A 10,889-nucleotide genomic window follows, 5' to 3' on the forward strand; every position below is an offset into this window, starting at 1 on the left:
CGTCCACGTTCTCTGAAACCTCAGAATTTGTTATCACGAAGGCAGGCATTAGCTCGATCAATTGAGCTTCAAAGACGTGAGGTAATCATGCAATGACATGGGATAAACGCTGAACTGAGACCTTATATGTATTTGTTCTTTAATCTTTTTTGCACATGTTTCCAGGCACTAAAACATCATATCATAGACGTAGAGGAGGAGATTGAGTTGCTGAAATCTGAGCTGGTAGTGCTTTTTATTGCTTCCTAAATATCTTTGACATGCTTATATTGTTAACTTTATTTTTTCTTTTTACATTTGCTTGCATATGTTTTGCTTATTTTAGGATGATTTGAGAAATGGAAAGAAGATTGCCGATGAGGAAACTGTTTATTCAAGACTGGCTGAGCCTAATTTTTTCTGATGACGACTTGGAAGAGGTATTTTTATGAGTTTCTTTGTGTAAACTACAGATAAGGAGGAAAAAACTTTACCTATTGAAAAGTATAAAACTTATTACAGCTTTTTTTTTTTTAATGGAAATGTTATTACATTTTTAGATGGCTGCTATCAAATTGTTTTAATCATAATAGTTTTTCATGCAGTTTACTGAAAAAATGCTGGTAGCAAAGTCTTGCTCTTTTGAGGTTTTGTCCTAATTAAAAAATAAAACTCTTCGAAAGTAATTTCAGGAGTTGACTCTTGTCGCATTTTGCTGTGTTTTGAATGCTTTGATACGTTTACCTCTTTGAAAACTCTAAACGCCGCGTGTCCAATGAAGTCAGATGCTTCTCCTTCTTCCCTTAAATCTGATCATTCCTCTGTTTTCATTGGTCAACCAGAACGAAGGATCAGAGACGTACTCTGACAAGTATTACAGCAGTAGTGAGGATGAGAATATTCAGGAGGAGGAGGAGGCTTGAATTGGTATAGTGCTGCATTGCATTGGTTAGCTGGGGAAGCTCAATTTTGGTAGCGTGCGTATCAGTCAATTATGTAGTTTAAACTACTGATCGATGAACGGGATGATGGCAGAAACTCTTGAGCTGTTATTTTCTTGAGGAAACTTTTTTATGATAATAAGGCAATTAGGTCTGCTGTCTGAACTGCTGTCATTCTATGTAAATATATTACTGTAAATATGTTTCGTTAATGATATGTGAAAAGTTTGTTTTTAAACAGAATGTAATTTTTTTTGGATTAATATAATTTTTAGCCCCTCATGTTTGTTCTCATTTTGGTTTTAGTCCCTCAAATTTTAAATCATAAGTTTTGGTCCCTCAAGAGGCAAAATGATTCAAATTTTTATTAGATTATAGGGAGTAATGTTTTAAATGAAAAGAAACTTGAGAAATCAAAACTATAGTTTAGAACTTGAGAGATTAAAGCCAAAATCAAAGTAAATTTGAAAGATCACAGTTTGAATTTTATTTTTTTGTTGGTAGGAAATGTGTGATGACCAAGGAACAAAAAATTGCATATTAAATCGGTTGAAGTAATGATTCAAAGATTAGTTGGTCGGACTAGGGTTAGTTCGGGATCAAACCGGTTATATTAAAATAATATAATTTAATTGAAAGTAGCAAAATATAACAATATTAATAATCACTAATAAATAAAATTAATAATCATTGATAAAAAAAATTATGATTAAAATTCATTCAAATTTATAATGACTAAAATATTAGAAGTTAAATAAAAAAAAAAGATTAATAGCAACATAATCATTCAAATCTTTTTATTATTGTTTTTGACTGATTCACACCGGTTGGATATCGGTTTAATTCCTAATCGATTCAATATCTAAATCAAATCAAAATCAAATCAGATTACTAGCTGATTCATTAGTTTTTTGTTTAAACCAGCCAATTCTGTTTTTTTCCCCCTTGTTAATGACACTAATATGTTCTTGGGCTTAAGCTTTCCCTCCTTATTGTCATACCACAATGAATTAAATTTGTATAATATACTAATAGTGGTTGGGTCTAACAAAAAAATATTAGTCTTTACAATGTGGTATACTAAATATTGAATCCTCATTGCGAAAAGTATTAATATTTAGTATTTGATTGTCTCTAATATAGGATACTTATGCCTAGCCAAAAAAAAAGTTTGTAAAATACATAATTTACAAGTTGTAAAAAAAAAATACTATTCATTTTTTCAAGGAACAAAAAACCGGACTGAACACTAAATCGATTAAGGTAGTGGTTTAAAGGTCAGTGGGTCAGATCAGAATCAAATTAGGATCCAACCGGTCATATTAAAATAATATAATTTAATTGAAAATAACAAAATATATTAAATTAATAATCACTAATAACAAAATATGAGGAAATATGACAATAGTTTGATTGTAACAATAACAAAGTATAACAATATTAAGAATTTTGATTTTTATGGTTCATCATTAACTAAAATTAGTAATTATTGGTATCAAAATCATTATTAAAATTCATTTAAATCTATAAGGGCTTAAATATTAGGAGCTAAATAACAAAAAATAAGATTAATAACAACATAATCATCCAAACCAGTTTATTATTGGTTCACTATAGGTTCAACTCCTCCTAGTTTAATATCCAACCAAACCGAACTGGCTGGTTGGGTTTTCTTTTTTGTTCTCTGCATTTTTTAGCTGTATAATACAAGAGGCCCATATGATACAATTCACAAGTTGTTCTCTGAGAAGGATGTTAATATTAATATGTTGCTTAAATCCTTTTCTACTCACCCTTTTTACCAAACATATTTTTTAATTAATTCCCCATTCCCCTAAATTTACCATACCAATTTTAGTTGTATAAATTTTTTTCATTATATTTATAATTGATGTTGGAAATATTCACAAATTGTTGATACTGGGGCTCATTTCTCATGTATCATGGATTGCAGAGGGGTCCACCTAGTTAAAAAGCATTCATGAAAGATAAGTAAACTATACACACACGTTTTTTTTTCCCCTGGCCTTGCTGTAGCAGTTAGAGAAAATAAGAGAAGAATGAGTCGCATCTCTCTAGATATGTAGGTATTCATGTTGTATATTCTTACTTTACCCACTAAATTATATAGAATGGAAATTGGGAAAATGATGGGGGGGGTGTGGCAATAATCACAATATCCACTAGGATGTTAAGGGCAGCTTCATTCAGTAGCGGGGCAAATCAGCCAAGGCATAAAAGCAAGCAAGGCTCTGTCTGTTGCTTCTTTTTATTTTTATTTTTATTTTTTTGGGAGGCTAAGTACTGGTATTATTTTATTAGAGTCAATTTTGTTCGAAGCATTTTCGCATTTTCAGGCATTACATGTGGATATCTCTTCCAGTAAAAATTAGATTATGATTGATTACATTACGAGGAACTAACTCTTTTTATCGTTTGTATTTTTTTTTCTTTCCATGTTCTAGGTTGTAAATCGCATGTAGATCATGAATATTTTCCAGTTCTATGTTCATCTATGGGCCTAAATGATCCTCATATTCTGGGTTTTATGTCGTTTTGGAAATTTAAGAAGACAAAAATGCTGAGGCCCAGCCCACAAAATGTCACATTTCTTGCATTATTAAGGCCCACTTTATTTCATTTAAGACGTGTGAAAACTCCCAACGAATGTTTCAGATATAATAGGATTGTGCGTGTGTATGGTTGGTTTTACAACGTCAGTGGCCAAAAGTCAATTTGGTAAAAGCTCATTTGTGCCAATAACCTCATAGCTTAGTGGCACAAAGACTCTCTTGCTAATGGGAGGTCACATGTTCCCTCTTGTTTGTAACTTGAAGCCAAGTTAATGAAAAAAATAATACTACCTCCGGTCTTAATTATAAGAGCCAGTTGACTAATTTGAAGAGATTAAGGAAGTAAGTTGAGTTAGTTACTTGTCCTAAATAAGTGTTGCCTTTTCTAAAATATCCTTATTAATCAAGTATATTGACTAGAACTATCATTGTTAGAAGGGCTACTTTGAAAAAAAATGTATAAATATAAAAGACATAGTAGATTGGGGTCTTATATTTAGGACCAAAATAAAAGTCAAACAGGGTCTTATATTTAGGACCGGAGGTAGTAATAGATTAAGGAAAACTCAAAATATATGTGCTCTGCAAGAATTTTTTTCTTCTTCCATTTTTTCCTCCACTTAATGCCCTCCGGAGAAAATAAGCAGTAATAATTATATCTTGAATTTGAAATATGACATATATATTTAAGGGAAAATGAAATTTCAATTCAGCATAGGTCAAAGGGATGGAGAACATAACAATTAACAAGTTGAACTTTATTGCCCCTATAGTTAAGTAATCACAGAATTCAACAAAGATATAGATAGCTAAGTACAGTTAGTAGATATGGAGGGATATTGAATTGAAATGTAGTGGCAGTTTAAATTTCAATGATATAATTATAATCCATCAGAGAAAGGGAATGTGAAGTGGGGATGATTCTAAATTGGGGGCTGAACCTTTTTGGCATCATTCATAAAGGGATGATTACTGGTAGTTTACCCAAACACAAGAAAAGGCATAGAAGAAAGGTCAAGTGAGAGCACCAAACAAGTCGGAAACATTGAGCAACAAGGAAGCGTTGTGGTCCCTTAGAAGAGACAGAGAGCAATTAGAGAGATTTTTTGAACAAAGGCAACTTAGCCTTGGAATTGGAAGATACCAAAGAAACGTTCTTATGTTACGGCTCCTCCAACCCCACCATTGCCAAGTGGTCTCCTTGGACAATGACACGTTGGGATCTTGTGATTTCAAAAAAAAAAAAAAAAAGAGGTTGAAGACAATTATTTCTAATTAAAATTTAGATATTTCAAACCGATGCTTTCAATTATGAATAATTCCTTTGTAAGACTCAGAATCTTTTTTTATTTGAAATATCAGAGCTAGTTGAGGAGTTTGTTTTGCTCTTAAATATAGAAGGCTAATCCATTATGTTTTTTCAAATTTATAATTTTTTAAAATTATCTTTATTAATGACATATATTAAATGGGGTTTTTATTACTTATTCCGCTTTCAATTTCTTTTCTTATCACAAAATAATTAGGTTTATTTTGAACTTTGACAATTATGTTGGAAGAGGTGGAGGAGGACATGAAAAGTTCCCTTGCCCACCCCTATGTGGATATGAAATGGTTTTTAATTAGTATATGCTAATTGTCATTTGTTAAATTCTTTTTAACATCAGAAAGATTATCATATGGCCTCTCAATTTTTATCTATAATAAAAAAAATAAACTATTATTAAATCTGAACTGTTTAATTTTAATTTTAATGATCTAGATCTATGACTAGCATGCTATGCTCATCATCATTTATGACGAGCATGTTCTTTTCCCCCCTAAATTCTACATACTCATATACATTATATATGTAAAAGCAAAAAATACAAAATTATGAAATTATCTCAACGCAAACCTAAGTGATGCTGCATGTGCCAAGGAAATTCTAGAAAGGCATCTACTTGTAATCCTACTTTCAAACAAACACATGTGATGCTAACACTACTTTTCATTACCTGCCATCAAACAATCACATGGGAGAAGAACTATTCGCAAAAACTCTGTATATTTCCCTCTGGCGCATAATATATATATATATATATATATATATGCACACATTTTGTCCTGTCTTTAGTATAAGAATTAGTTTAACTTTTAATTTAATCTTAAATATAATAACTTAATCTATTTTGTCTCTCATATTTATCTATTTTTTTAAAATAGTTCTTGTAATAGTTACCCATATTAAATATTGCATTAAATAATACACATGGCTAGCAGGGTATTTTTAAAAAAATAACTCTTATTTATTATAAATAACTAACTAAATAAATTTTTTAATCTACTTAAATTAGTCAACTGATTTTTATATTAAGGATTAGATATGGTGTATTCACAAATGCTATGACAGGACATTGTTTACCTTTTGAGTTTTCAAATTAGTGAAGGCCATTTCTAATAAATCCTTTTAGTAGGATTCTCTTGGTTCGGTGTGATTTAACAAAACAATTGTAAGAAAAGAATCATTTGTATTAAACTAATTAGATTATGTCATTCTTAATCTATCCATACTGACTTAAAAAATTAACATTAAAATTCATAATCATATTTACTTTCATGTATAATTAGGAGGAAAAAATGACGAAGTGGGACCCACTCCAAGTGGATTCCACGTCCGCATCTCTTCTCTAAAAGAAGTTGAAGAAAAAGAAGAAATATGCAATTAGGATTAATAGGTAAAGGGACAAAATTTGAACATCAAATGGAGCTTATAATTATTGGACTAATGCCTTATTAGCATGAACTTTCCCTGTGTACTTTTAGACTTTGATGCAAGGTACAGCTTGTGATTACGAGAGGGTTCATGAACATCATCATATCCTAAACAAGGACTAAGCATCTTTATGAGGAAATTAAATCATAATAGTCCTAATTACTGGAGTGAACTGTATTAATGAGGACCATTAAAGTACTATATATAGGTCCAACCTGTGATTGCAATTCCATGCTTCATAATTGTCCATGTTTCACGCATAATTGACAATTAAGCTCTCACATTTTCTCTTTACTCTTCTGATTTTTCCTCTTTGTTAATATGAGTCCGCACCTCAGCGATACTCCTCTTATAATTAACACGACTTTCCTTTCGATTTTAAATGTAAGAGTTAGTGGATAAGTTTTTTTTATTCTAAATGTAAGATTTCATTTTATTTTGTCTCCTAAATTTATAATTTTTTTCTCTCAAAAATTCTTTCTATTAATTGCACTTTGCACATAATAATTTTTTTTTTATAATCAAGAGAGGAGGTTTTCATGCAAATAGTTAGAAGCAATACTTAAAAAAACCAGCACATATTTTTTTAATAAATAATTGATTTTACTGATTTTTTTAATATCTATAAATTAGTTATTTAGTTCCTATATTAAAACGAAACTATAAGATTACTTTGTTGTGGAATTTTATCATTCAATATATAAGTCAGTGTTAGAGAAATTTGTCAACTCGTACTAATTGTTTTATTCCAAAAAATGCTATTGTCAATATCCAATTAGAAGATAGAAAAAGTACATGCTTTTCAAATTTATGGTATTTATTAGAGATAAATATGGGAACCAAAGTAATTTAAAGACTTATTTAATAGAACTCAGATCAAACTGATGACCACGTCAGTATTTGAACCCAAATTGTGAATGCTGAATAGTATATATAGTGCCTGCTAGATTCATTCAACTTAATTCAAATATAAAATAATATAGCTATCAGTTAATTATAGTTTGAATTTCTAAGTAGAGTTATCACCTCGGAATACGAGCACGTGGGAAAGGTATTAATCACTTAAAATAAATGAAACTAGGGGGGAAAAAATAACCAGTTGAGTTTGGAGAAAGAAACAAATAATAAAAATAAAAGATAAGTTCACACCAAAAGTAAAATATAAATAAAGGATAAATTACGAAGATCACAGACTTTTCAGAGTTCAAGTGTATGATTATAGCCGTGTTGTAGAAATGAAAAGCCTATGCAAAATAAGATATACTCATCTGATCCTAAATATAAGACTTTTTTCGTGATATAATTTATATTACGAAAAGAGTCTTATATTTAAAACCAAAAGAGTAATTATACGCGGTTGAATCTATGTATCATATTAGTTGAGAAAAAAACTCACCCATTAAAATTTCAATGACCTAGGTTCTTCTTTTTTTTGGAATAAATTATTTAATAAAAATTTTCATCTATGTTTATATACTACTCCTCCGGTCCTAATTATAAGACCCAATTAACTTATTTGAGGAGATTAAGGAAGTAAGTTAAGTTGGTTATTTATAATAAATAAGTGTTGTTATTCTTAAAATATCCTTGCTAATTAAGTATATTGGCTAAAACTATCATTATTAGAAGAATTATCTTGGAAAAAATGCATAAATATAAGAGAGAAAATGGATTGGGTCTTATAATTAGGACCAAATAAAAAGTCAAATTGGGTCCTATAATAAGGACCGGAGGAGTATATTATACCTAGGGAATAATACTCAGACTAAGTTTTTCTAGCTATGACATCAAGTTCTCTGATTATACATGACTATGTATCTTTTTTTTTTGTCAGCCTATAGTAAAATGGCTCCTTGAAGAAATATAAAACACATAATAACACAAAATCTAATTGATTAATTTGGAGAGATTAGAAAAATTAGTTAAGTTAGTTGTTTATAATAATAAATAGATATTGTATTTCTTAAAATATCTTTATTAATTATGTGTGTTTGAATTACCTATTGATAGTGACTCTTTCATATATACAACTATTATAGGGATTACTTGAGAAAAAAATAGATAAATATTAGAGACAAAATAGATTAAGTTTTATATTTAGGATCAAATTGAATATCAAAATTTGAGACTAATAGTTATAATAGGTAACTTGATTTTTGTTCATACATAAATATCGTAGAGCTTGATAGAATTTTGTCCTTTTTCTTAACTAAAATGTAAAATTTTCGGACAATAAATTTTGTGATAGAAAAGTATAGTTCTTGAAAAGAAACACAAGTTTTTTTTTTTGTTTTTGCTTTTTATCTGCAAGAAAAAGTTGTTACTCATATACCTAGTAATATGATTCAGAAAAGGCGTCAGATATCGGATGACCAAAAATAAAAAATTATATTTATTTTTTTTTTTGCAAAATTAAGAATTAAGAATGCATGAAACTGTCAATTAATTTATTTTACGTTAGCCACAAAAATGAATTTATTTTACATCAAAATTTAAATCTCACGGAAATAATGAAGACTTCAATTTGAGAAATTGATTAAAAAAAGAAGTTATACCCGCGAGTATATCCATATCATGAGAATGCTCACGGTCCCACCAAAAGAAGTAATAAGCCATTAAAGAACTGCATAAATTCCTGTTAGATTCTTTCAATTTAAATCAATTATAAATTAATAAAGCTATCAGTTAATTTAATTACAGTTTGAACTCGGAAGAACTAGCAATACGAGCACGTGGGAAAGTTATTACCATTTTAAAAAAATAAAATTAAAAAAATGAGTTGGAGAAAGAAACAAATAATAAAAATAAAGGATCAATTCACACCAAAAAATAAAATAAAATAATGAACAAGTTACAAAGGACGCACGAAAATTTCAGAGTCCAAGTGTATAATTACTGATTATAGCCATCGAATGGTATTTTTTTAAAAAAATTTAGAGTACATAATAATAATAATAATAATAATGTAAATAAACCCATTCAACTGTGACAACTCTTCGTACAATCAAATTAATTATAATAATAATGTAAGTTGAGGATAAAATTAAATATGTCGAAATCGGAGGAATTTTAAAACCGAGGGAACGTTGGCTATAGCATGTCACAATCCACTCATGATTATTATATAATTTTGCATATATAGTCCGCGCATGTTAATTTAATTTTTTTATTTTGCTGGAATCCACATATATTTATATATAGACGAAAGTACTTTTCGTCTTTTGACTTCTTATACAAGACTTTGTTTTAATCTTTAAATTTTATAAAATATTTTTTAATTCCTCTAACTCTAATATTATTAACTTTATTAACACAATATGCTGTCATTAAAATTTTAAATAATGATAAAAAAATTTCGTGCTAACATATTATGTTTAATTTTAAAAAAAAAATTTGACACAAAAAAAATCATTTAAAACTAGTTAAACAACCAAAACTACATTTTTATCTACATGAAAAATAAAATTTAGAATAAATATTTACAAGTTATAAATAATCTTATTAATTTCAAGTTAAACTAAATTTTATCTCATTGCCATAAGAGGAGGGAAGAGAATTTTTTTTTTTAAAAAAAAGAAGTAGTTGTATATCCAAAACTTAAATTTGAGATCACTAATTAAGCTAATACATCTATTGCCAGATAATCCGAGTAAAATAGTTGTCAAAAAAATCTTGAGATAATAAAAATTTTAATCCTTTAAATTTGGCACCTAAAATTTATTTTTTATCATTTAAATTTCCAATACAATTTTATATATTTTTATTTAGTTTCTTCAGACCAACAATGTTTTCTACAATCCATAGATAAGTTGTCATCTTTAAGCTAATGATTAGACCGCATATGGCTTTAAAAATATATGCTTTCAAACCATGAGGACTAATTTTGCATGATCATAAAACTATAGGGACTTCCATTGATAGAAAACTAAATTTTAGTAACTAAGTTAATATTCAGGGTAAACTTGAGAAACCAACAGGGATTTTTGGCCATGACTTTTTTTAAAAAAAGGGGGCAAACTCCGAGAATTAAAAAAAGGGAAGCTTGCAAGTAGCTTCGTCCATTGACTAAAATTCAAACTTTTCAAGGCAGGAACGGATGGACCTTTGACTCTCTACTTTTCCAACCTTCTCCCCCCCTGGCGGACTGACTTCGCTCCTTCCCCCTCCAGCTCTCTCTCTCTACTTTTCTCTTATTTTCCAGCTCTCTCTCCTTTTCTCTGCTTCATTATATGTATAAGTTCACTGCTTCCTTCTACTTTTCAAGCTCTCTCTCTCACTTACCTACAACAACCAGACAATTCATCTCTCTTCTCTCTCTTCTCTCTCTCTCTCTCTCTCTGTGGCTGCTCTCTCATATCCAGGTGGGGCTTTCTTATGGCATCTGAGTTATGTAGTGTTCACATTTCATTTAAAAATCTCTTCTATTTTTCCCAATCCTATATACTTTTCAAAACCCTTTGTGATCTGATCCTCCTATTCACACACACACAACCACAAAACAATTAAGCACCTTGAATTTTTCTATACCTTGAGAATTTTCACTACTCCTCCATTTCCTCCCTCCTGCGGCCTGTCCCCCCAACCACAGCATACATATGTCTTCTGTTGAGTTGCTTCTTTCATTTTTCACCGAAGATTACA

General features: G+C 29.5%; 1 long non-coding RNA gene across 1 annotated transcript; it reads left to right on the forward strand.

Moving 5' to 3' along the window:
- On the forward strand, positions 1-1,202 carry LOC114743408 (uncharacterized). Its single transcript, XR_003740001.1, has 4 exons — positions 1-81; positions 166-225; positions 326-419; positions 822-1,202. It is a non-coding gene; the product is annotated as an uncharacterized LOC114743408 (long non-coding RNA).
- The last annotated feature ends 9,687 nt before the right edge of the window (positions 1,203-10,889 follow it).

This window comes from Neltuma alba, unplaced genomic scaffold (assembly GCF_004799145.2).
Source record: "Neltuma alba isolate B1F8T4 unplaced genomic scaffold, ASM479914v2 tig00004016_pilon, whole genome shotgun sequence".
Classification (NCBI taxonomy): Eukaryota; Viridiplantae; Streptophyta; class Magnoliopsida; order Fabales; family Fabaceae; genus Neltuma; species Neltuma alba.